We start from the raw sequence: 10000 nt of genomic DNA on the forward strand, positions 1-10000 counted from the left end.
CTCGGCAGCTGAAAGGAGAGATTGGCTGGCGTCCCAAAAGACACCCTTTTCCCGCTCTACTTTTGATCTTAGCCCTGTGGGTAGTACACTATGGAGTTAATAGGGGTTCCATTTGGACCGACCCATACATTTGGACCGACCCATAGGCTTTCCAGAGGAACCTTTTGTCATGAGGTATTAGGTGTAAATGTCTTTCTGTTATGGACATGGTTCAGAACACCGTTTATTAATCTATAGCTCAGACACCCGGCACATCAGCGATCCACCACCACCTCATCAGATTACATTCACGCTCCGCTTAACAAATGATTGTTATTGTGGACGGAAGGGATTTTACTCTTCCTCACAGGGATGGGAGCGATTGGATGGGAGGGATATTACATCGGAATCACATGTAAATGGAATGGAATGGAATGGAAGAGGTAGAGGTTATTCTAAAGCTTGAATGTTGATCTACAGATTACTGTCAAGGACAATTGAAAATATGGTTCCCTCACAGTTATATGTTCTGAATAGAGCTCACGTTTGCTTTGTATTTTCTTCAAACATGAGATGATATCCTTCAGATCTGGCATAATGGATCAATAAAAACAGTACGTGGATTATGGCTTAATTCTGAACATCATATGGCTAATCAAGCTGTGGCCAAACTGGTAGATGAAGACCGAGGAGGAATGAGATGGAAAAACAGCGTGATGGAATGAAAGGGACATAGGGAGAGAGAAAGTGAGAGAGAGAGAGAGCGACAGAGAGAGAAAGAGAGGGGGAGAGAGCGAGAGAGAGAGCGAGAGAAAGAGAGGGGGAGAGAGCGAGAGAGAGAGAGAGAGAAAGAGAGGGGGAGAGAGGGGGAGAGAGCCAGAGAGAGAGCGAGAGAGAGAGGGGAGAGAGAAAGATTACAATTACAATTTATATCCAGCACCACATTACAATTTACATCCAGCACCACATTACAATTGACATCCAGAGACAGTAACGGCAAAACCCTGGCACACACAGAAAGCACATGATGCACACTCTGTAATTGCATAAAACGGATACCCTCCCTGACCCCCGGGTCAAACCGAACCAACCAGCTATTTGTGGCCAGGGCCCCATATACCACCCTCCATTGGAGGTCTCCATATACCACCCTCCATTGGAGGTCCCCATATACCACCCTCCATTGGAGGGCCCCATATACCACCCTCCATTGGAGGTCCCCATATACCACCCTCCATTGGAGGTCCCCATATACCACCCTCCATTGGAGGGCCCCATATACCACCCTCCATTGGAGGGCCCCATATACCACCCTCCATTGGAGGGCCCCATATACCACCCTCCATTGGAGGGCCCCATATACCACCCTCCATTGGAGGGCCCCATATTCCACCCTCCATTAGAGGTCCCCATATACCACCCTCCATTGGAGGGCCCCATATACCACCATCCATTGGAGGTCCCCTGTCCTTTTGGGCACAGGCGGCACCCTCTACCTTCACCCTGCCATGCTCTCAGCTCCCAGTATCCTGTATAGAGAACCCTCTACCTTCACCCTGCCATGCTCTCAGCTCCCAGTATCCTGTATAGAGAACCCTCCACCTTCACCCTGCCATGCTCTCAGCTCCCAGTATTCCGTATAGAGAACCCTCCACCTTCACCCTGCCATGCTCTCAGCTCCCAGTATCCCGTATAGAGAACCCTCCACCTACACCCTACCATGCTCTCAGCTCCCAGTATCCCGTATAGAGAACCCTCCACCTACACCCTGCCATGCTCTCAGCTCCCAGTATCCCGTATAGAGAACCCTCCACCTTCACCCTGCCATGCTCTCAGCTCCCAGTATCCCGTATAGAGAACCCTCCACCTACACCCTGCCATGCTCTCAGCTCCCAGTATCCCGTATAGAGAACCCTCCACCTTCACCCTACCATGCTCTCAGCTCCCAGTATCCCGTATAGAGAACCCTCTACCTACACCCTGCCATGCTCTCAGCTCCCAGTATCCCGTATAGAGAACCCTCCACCTTCACCCTGCCATGCTCTCAGCTCCCAGTATCCCGTATAGAGAACCCTCCACCTTCACCCTGCCATGCTCTCAGCTCCCAGTATCCCGTATAGAGAACCCTCCACCTACACTGAGTGAATAATACATTGCTCTTTCCAAGACATGGACTGACCAGGTGAATCCAGGTGAAAGCTATGATTCCTTATATGCCTTTGAACGGGGTATGGTAGTAGGTGCCAGGTGCACCGGTTTGTGTTAAGAACTGCAACGCTGCTGCGTTTTCCATGCTCAACAGTTTCCCGTGTGTATCAAGAATGGTCCATCACCCAAAGGACATCCATCCAACTTGACACAACTGTGGGAAGCATTGGAGTCTTATCTTTAACTCTGCGTTGTTGGAAAAGGACCCGTGAATAAGCATTTCACTGTTTAGTCTACACCTGTTGTCTACGAAGCATGTGACAAATAACATTTTATTTTATTTGATTGATTTGATCTGGTGACTGAGACACAAACACACCCTTTAAACCCCCTTTAAACCCCCTAGGCCCCTTTAAACCCCCTTTAAACCCCCTAGGCCCCTTTAAACCCCCTTTAAACCCCCTAGGCCCCTTTAAACCCCCTAGGCCCCTTTAAACCCCCTTTAAACCCCCTTTAAACCCCCTAGGCCCCTTTAAACCCCCTAGGCCCCTTTAAACCCCCTTTAAACCCCCTTTAAACCCCCTAGGCCCCTTTAAACCCCCTTTAAACCCCCTTTAAACCCCCTAGGCCCCTTTAACCCCCCTAGGCCCCTTTAAACCCCCGTTAAACCCCCTTTAAACCCCCTAGGCCCCTTTAAACCCCCTTTAAACCCCCTAGGCCCCTTTAAACCCCCTGTAAACCCCCTAGGCCCCTTTAAACCCCCTTTAAACCCCCTTTAAACCCCCTAGGCCCCTTTAAACCCCCTGTAAACCCCCTAGGCCCCTTTAAACCCCCGTTAAACCCCCTTTAAACCCCCTAGGCCCCTTTAAACCCCCTTTAAACCCCCTAGGCCCCTTTAAACCCCCTTTAAATCCCCTTTAAACCCCCTAGGTCCCTTTAAACCCCCTTTAAACCCCCTAGGCCCCTTTAAACCCCCTTTAAACCCCCTAGGCCCCTTTAACCCCCCTAGGCCCCTTTAAACCCCCTTTAAACCCCCTTTAAACCCCCTAGGCCCCTTTAAACCCCCTTTAAACCCCCTCGGCCCCTTTAAACCCCCTTTAACCCCCCTAGGCCCCTTTAAACCCCCTTTAAACCCCCTTTAAACCCCCTTTAAACCCCTAGGCTACTTTAAATCCCCTAGGCTACTTGAAACCCCCTCTTTAAAGTCACTGAGATCTCTTCTTCTAGCCATGGTAGCCAAAATAATGGACAACTGGGCATTTTTATACATGACCATAAGAATGATGGGATGCTAATTGCTTAATTAAATCAGGAACCACACCTGTTTGGAAGCAACTCATTTCAATATACTTTGTATCCCTAATTTACTCAAGAGTTTCCTTTATTTTGGCAGTTACCTGTATATCGGGTCATGGAGTTTGATTATATGTTTCATTAAGTCGTTAATTGTCTCCATACTTTCTGCAGCGTTAAAGGAGTTTGGAAATTAAACACCATTACTACATCATTACACCAAACAGTAATAATAAACCCATTTTTAAGTCTGAACACATTTGAAGCTTTTTGCAGTCGATTTTCGGATACCATATGTCTCTGAGTAAAACCATATCTGTATTTCAGAGTACAGCAGGCCGGTAGCACGCGATCAGAGTTTTAAAGAAGCTTAAAACGTGTGTTTATCTTTTGAGAGAAGAAACTATGTCAAAAATCATCCATTCTAAATAAAGCAACAGTTTGCTTTTACCCTGCTGTGTTTAGGGAGGAGGATTGGAAGTGCTGATCTACGGATGTAATCATCGACCACATCCCAGATGACACCCTATGCTATATATACTTTAGTGCACTACTTTTGACCAGTGCTATATGGGCCCTGGTCAAAAGTAGTGCACTATGTAGGGAATAGGGTGTCATTTGGGATGCAAAAAATCATCATGATCCACATCTAGGTTACTCCATATATATATATATATATATATATATAGCCCTTCTTCAGTTTAAAATGGGATTGTTTGTCTGGCGTTTAATGGAAATAAAATACTTTGTGTTTAGATCTGGGTTGATGGCTTTTGTAAAAATAATTTTGCCTTTGGCCAGAAGTACTTTTAAGCTGTTTCGCACAGTATATGGTGTCACGCTGTCTTTTTCCTCCGCTAAATACACAGACATATTTGTTTTTGATATATCTGTCACTGGTGCGCAGTTGTTTGCTAAACCAACAGAGAGCAGTTCTACTAAAGAAAATGTATGGCTGCTACCAACGATGTATACAAACCCTGGATTGGTGATGCTATGTATCGACCAATGAGAGGCTTTGAAGCCCCCGGTCAGCCATATTGACACTCCCCAGAAAAGGAGTACATCAAAATAATTATACTTTAAGGAAAATATTGTATATATTTGTTTATGTTTTATTTGTATGTTTAGCTCATATAATGTAAATTAAAAGTATGCATTATGGTGTCTGTTATAGAATAAACGTTGCAAAAACAAATGTAGACACTTATAAATGCATTTTTATAGTTCATATTTTCTACAACGGTGGGGGAGCGCCAAGATGGAGGTGTGGTGGATTCAACACAGCGCCCCCTGGAGGTCATCTAGTGTATATATCTATTATTGGCTGCTACAGATTTAAGACACACATAACTTCTAAACAAAGGAACCTTTTTATTTCATCACGTATGGGAATCTTTATGATGGTAGATATGCGCGAATTTCAAATGATCAGTGGGTGGCTGTATAAACCCAAATTCACTGGATTGGTATTTGTAATTAGAATGTTTACCACTTGCCCCCTCAAATGAACCCTGAAATTTAGTGGAAAAAACTACGTGGGCATAGTCCTGGCACCAAAGTGGGAATTAGACTGGCACCAAAGTGGGAATTAGACTGGCACCAAAGTGGGAATTAGACTGGCATTACCAGGCACGGGTACCAGAGGTCAAACTGAAGCTGATTCTCCTCATTGACCAGAGATGGAGACACACACACACACACACACACACACACACACACACACACACACACACAAACACACAAACACACAAACACACACACAAACACCAGGATCGGGGTCAATTTGAATTGAAGTCAGTAAATTAAGGAAGTAAACTGAAATTCCAATTAAAACATTTAAAAAGGGAATCTATTTTCAATAACTTCTCAATAAGCTGAAAAATTGTTGGATTTTAAATTCAAATCACATCCTAAATTGACCGACTTCAATTCAAATTGACCCCCAACACAAACACACACACACACACACACACACACACACACACACACACACACACACACACACACACACCCTCATCATCACCTCTTTCTCCTCAGTGTAGACTTAACAAGGCACTCTTCATCGTTTTTCTAATGGCCATGGTTTACACTCTTTGAAGAAAGGAGATATTTTAGATTCAGTTTTTTCTATACTTCTCCTCTCACCCTTAATGTTGTCTGCACCTCCCCCTTCCCCCCCCCCCCCCCCCCCCCCCCCCCCCCCCCTTCCCTTCCAGCTTGTCTATTGTCTATTGTCCAACAGCTGAAGTCTTTGGTCCGAAGAATTGACTTTCTCATCGCAGCACTTTGAAATAGGAAAAGTGGAAAAATGGGTTAAGAGTTGACATCACTCCCCCCTCTTCCCTCTTCGGCTACGTCCCAAATGGCGCCCTATTCCCTACATAGAACCCTGGTCAAAAGTAGTGCACTACATAGGGAATAGGGTGCCATTCTCTGGTCTAAAGTAGTGCACTATCTAGGGAATAGGGTGCCATTTGGGATGTAACCCTTCCTCCTCGTTCCCTTCCCGACAGAGGCTTAAGGCTAATATCGCCACTCCCAAAGTGTGATGTGTGGGGGGGTCAAATGGCACCCTAACCTTATGGGTCCTGGTCGAAAGTAGTGCACTATAAAAGGGAATGGGGTGCCATTTGGGATGTATCCTAGCGCTCTAGCAGCTGTGGCAGAGTATTGACGTACTGTACAAGTACAAGAAAAAAGCATTTAAAGAATATCCACAGGATGAACGCCTCCCTTCTGACCTTTGTCTCGGGGAGTTTGGACGGATAAATTGGATTTTTACGACCACCTTTATCAAAAGACAACATCTTCTCCCCCAGTAAATAGATGTGGGGTGAGCGTGTTAGTCCGTTGAAAATCTCACCTTCTTTCTTTTCAGATATGTTTTATATGAAATGTATTCATCCATTGTGTAAACCTGTGGTACCAATACCCTAGACAGAGATTGTGTTGTGCCAATTGTCCGCTGTTCTTCGGTGAGTTAACAGGTTGAGGCTGGTCCTCCTGACACCCATTCCCTGGTGATGATATGTGTTAAGCTGTAAGGCTGGTGTGTGTGAGGTTAGTGTGTAAGGCTGGTCTGTGTGAGGTTAGTGTGTGAGGTTAGTGTGTGAAATGGCTATATTCTGCATCAGAACATTATCAGAGGTGAGAAAAACCTGTCAGCTTCCTTTTGGACATTGCCTACTACAGTATTAGACTTACCACACATGGGCTGACTACTATAGTTGACTTTCTGGGCTGACTACTATAGTTGACTTTCTGGGCTGACTACTATAGTTGACTTTCTGGGCTGACTACTATAGTTGACTTTCTGGGCTGACTACTATAGTTTACTTTCTGGGCTGACTACTATAGTTTACTTTCTAACTACAGTATTATTGGGGGGGGGATCAGCTTAATATTGTAGATAGATTGTATCTTCCATCAATGTAATTGTCTGCATCACTTCCAACCCCCCATGTTTTTTAAATATATATACTCCCCTTTATTACTTTTCAACCCCGCCATCCTTTCCCTACTTGGGGTAAATTAGTGAACAACAATGCCCAGGCCTCTACTTCCGGTCTATACTTACTATCTACACCTTATGGACAGAGTTAATTTTACAATCATTCTATTATATATACAGTGGGGAGAACAAGTATTTGATACACTGCCGATTTTGCAGGTTTTCCTACTTACAAAGCATGTAGAGGTCTGTCATTTTTTATCATAGGTACACTTCAACTGTGAGAGACGGAATCTAAAACAAAAATCCAGAAAATCACATTGTATGATTTTTAAGTAATTAATTTGCATTTTATTGCATGACATAAGTATTTGATACATCAGAAAAGCAGAACTTAATATTTGGTACAGAACCTTTGTTTGCAATTACAGAGATCTTACGTTTCCTGTAGGTCTTGACCAGGTTTGCACACACTGCAGTAGGGATTTTGGCCCACTCCTCCATACAGACCTTCTCCAGATCCTTCAGGTTTCGGGGCTGTCGCTTGGCAATACGGACTTTCAGCTCCCTCCAAAGACTTTCTATTGGGTTCAGGTCTGGAGACTGGCTAGGCCACTCCAGGACCTTGAGATGCTTCTTACGGAGCCACTCCTTAGTTGCCCTGGCTGTGTGTTTCGGGTTGTTGTCATGCTGGAAGACCCAGCCACGACCCATCTTCAATGCTCTTACTGAGGGAAGGAGGTTGTTGGCCAAGATCTCGCGATACATGGCCCATCCATCCTCCCCTCAACACGGTGCAGTCGTCCTGTCCCCTTTGCAGAAAAGCATCCCCAAAGAATGATGTTTCCACCTCCATGCTTCACGGTTGGGATGGTGTTCTTGGGGTTGTACTCATCCTTCTTCTTCCTCCAAACACGGCGAGTTGAGTTTAGACCAAAAAGCTCTATTTTTGTCTCATCAGACCACATGACCTTCTCCCATTCCTCTTCTGGATCATCCAGATGGTCATTGGCAAACTTCAGACGGGCCTGGACATGCGCTGGCTTGAGCAGGGGGATGCAGGATTTTAATCCATGACGGTGTAGTGTGTTACTAATGGTTTTCTTTGAGACTGTGGTCCCAGCTCTCTTCAGGTCATTGACCAGGTCCTGCCGTGTAGTTCTGGGCTGATCCTTCACTTCCTCATGATCATTGATGCCCCACGAGGTGTGACCTTGCATGGAGCCCCAGACCTAGGGTGATTGACCGTCATCTTGAACTTCTTCCATTTTCTAATAATTGCGCCAACAGTTGTTGCCTTCTCACCAAGCTGCTTGCCTATTGTCCTGTAGCCCATCCCAGCCTTGTGCAGGTCTACAATTTTATCCCTGATGTCCTTACACAGCTCTCTTGTCTTGGCCAGTGTGGAGAGGTTGGAGTCTGTTGGATTGAGTGTGTGGACAGGTGTCTTTTATACAGGTAACGAGTTCAAACAGGTGCAGTTAATACAGGTAATGAGTGGAGAACAGGAGGGCTTCTTAAAGAAAAACTAACAGGTCTGTGAGAGCCGGAATTCTTACTGGTTGGTAGGTGATCAAATACTTATGTCATGCAATAAAATGCAAATTAATTACTTAAAAATCATACAATGTGATTTTCTGGATTTTTGTTTTAGATTCAGTCTCTCACAGTATAAGTGTACCTATGATAAAAATTACAGACCTCTACATGCTTTGTAAGTAGGAAAACCTGCAAAATCGGCAGTGTATCAAATACTTGTTTTCCCCACTGTATATATATATATATATATATATATATATATATATATATATTTTGCTCCTGAACTTCTTCTACTCTCAACCTCTCCGATCATTTTCATGATGTCCATCCGGTTTGCTTCTATATGCCATATCTTTCTAACTGTGCTCTTTCACAAAAGCTCCCAACATACAACCTATATACTTATTATGGACACAGTATGCTTACATTATTAGCTATCTTTGTTATTATTTGTTGTTATTTGTTATTAGTCCCATCCTTCAACTCTATTCAATACCTCCCATCTATCTCTTAACACCATCCATATAGGATTTCTATTTGCAATATATATTTCAACCGTACTGTGATGTTTTACTAAAGTTCTGAACCTTTCTATTTTCATTGCTTCTACAGATTGTGAATTAAAAATAAACATTTTTGCTAAAAGTATTATTATATTATTGATCGATTGACTATGACTTTTCAGATCACCCAGTAATGCTATCTGCAAGGTTAGCTCCAGGTAAATATTGCAATCCTTTAGCCATTCCTGGACCTGTGTCCAAAAACAAGCTACAAATGGAAAGAACCAAAACAAATGATCTAATGATTCTGTCTTTTCACAGCAAAATCTGCAGAGCTGGGAAGATTGTATCCCCCATATAAATAACATTCTATTGGTAGCAAGAATTTTATATAATAATTTAAATTGAAAGATTCCAATTTTTGAATCCGGTGTCGTTTTGCGTGTCAGTTCATAAACACTATGCCATGGGATCGGTACGTCAAAAATCTATTCCCAACTATTTTGCAATCTATATGGGACGGCTGTCAATCCTTTGGTCCTTAAGTGAAACTGATATACTTTTTTATTTATCACAGTTTTCCTTAACCAATTATGTTCTTTAATGCAAGGCCGACAGACAAGTTCCTTACTTTCTCCCCCTTCCACTTTCCTCTTCCATTTTTGCGGTAATGCTGCAATTATTTGGTTGTAATTTTGGGTAGAGCAGACATTTCCAGATGTTTTTGTTAGCTGCATGTGCGACAACTCCACCAGTCCTACCGATGATATCATTTACGAAGATTATACTTTTTTTAAACATTCTGTCAAAAAATAAAGTTTTTTTGTCAATTAGTATATTTGAATTTAACCACAATATTTGTTGCATTATTTGTTCTGTTTTTTTCTGGAGGATTAAATTGAAATTGCAACCAACTTTCTATGGCTTGTTTTAGAAATAGTGATATTTGGGAGATGATTTCCTTTTCAAATAACTGCAAATGAGTTGTTGTAATCTGAATAAAGGGAAAAGGGCCTTTCTTGAACATTGGGTGAGACAATCTTACTAATTTGCTTGAGAACCAGTTCAGATTTAAGTATAACTT

Source organism: Coregonus lavaretus (genome assembly GCF_964263955.1).
Source record: "Coregonus lavaretus genome assembly, contig: HAP1_SCAFFOLD_1688, whole genome shotgun sequence".
NCBI classification, from domain to species: Eukaryota; Metazoa; Chordata; class Actinopteri; order Salmoniformes; family Salmonidae; genus Coregonus; species Coregonus lavaretus.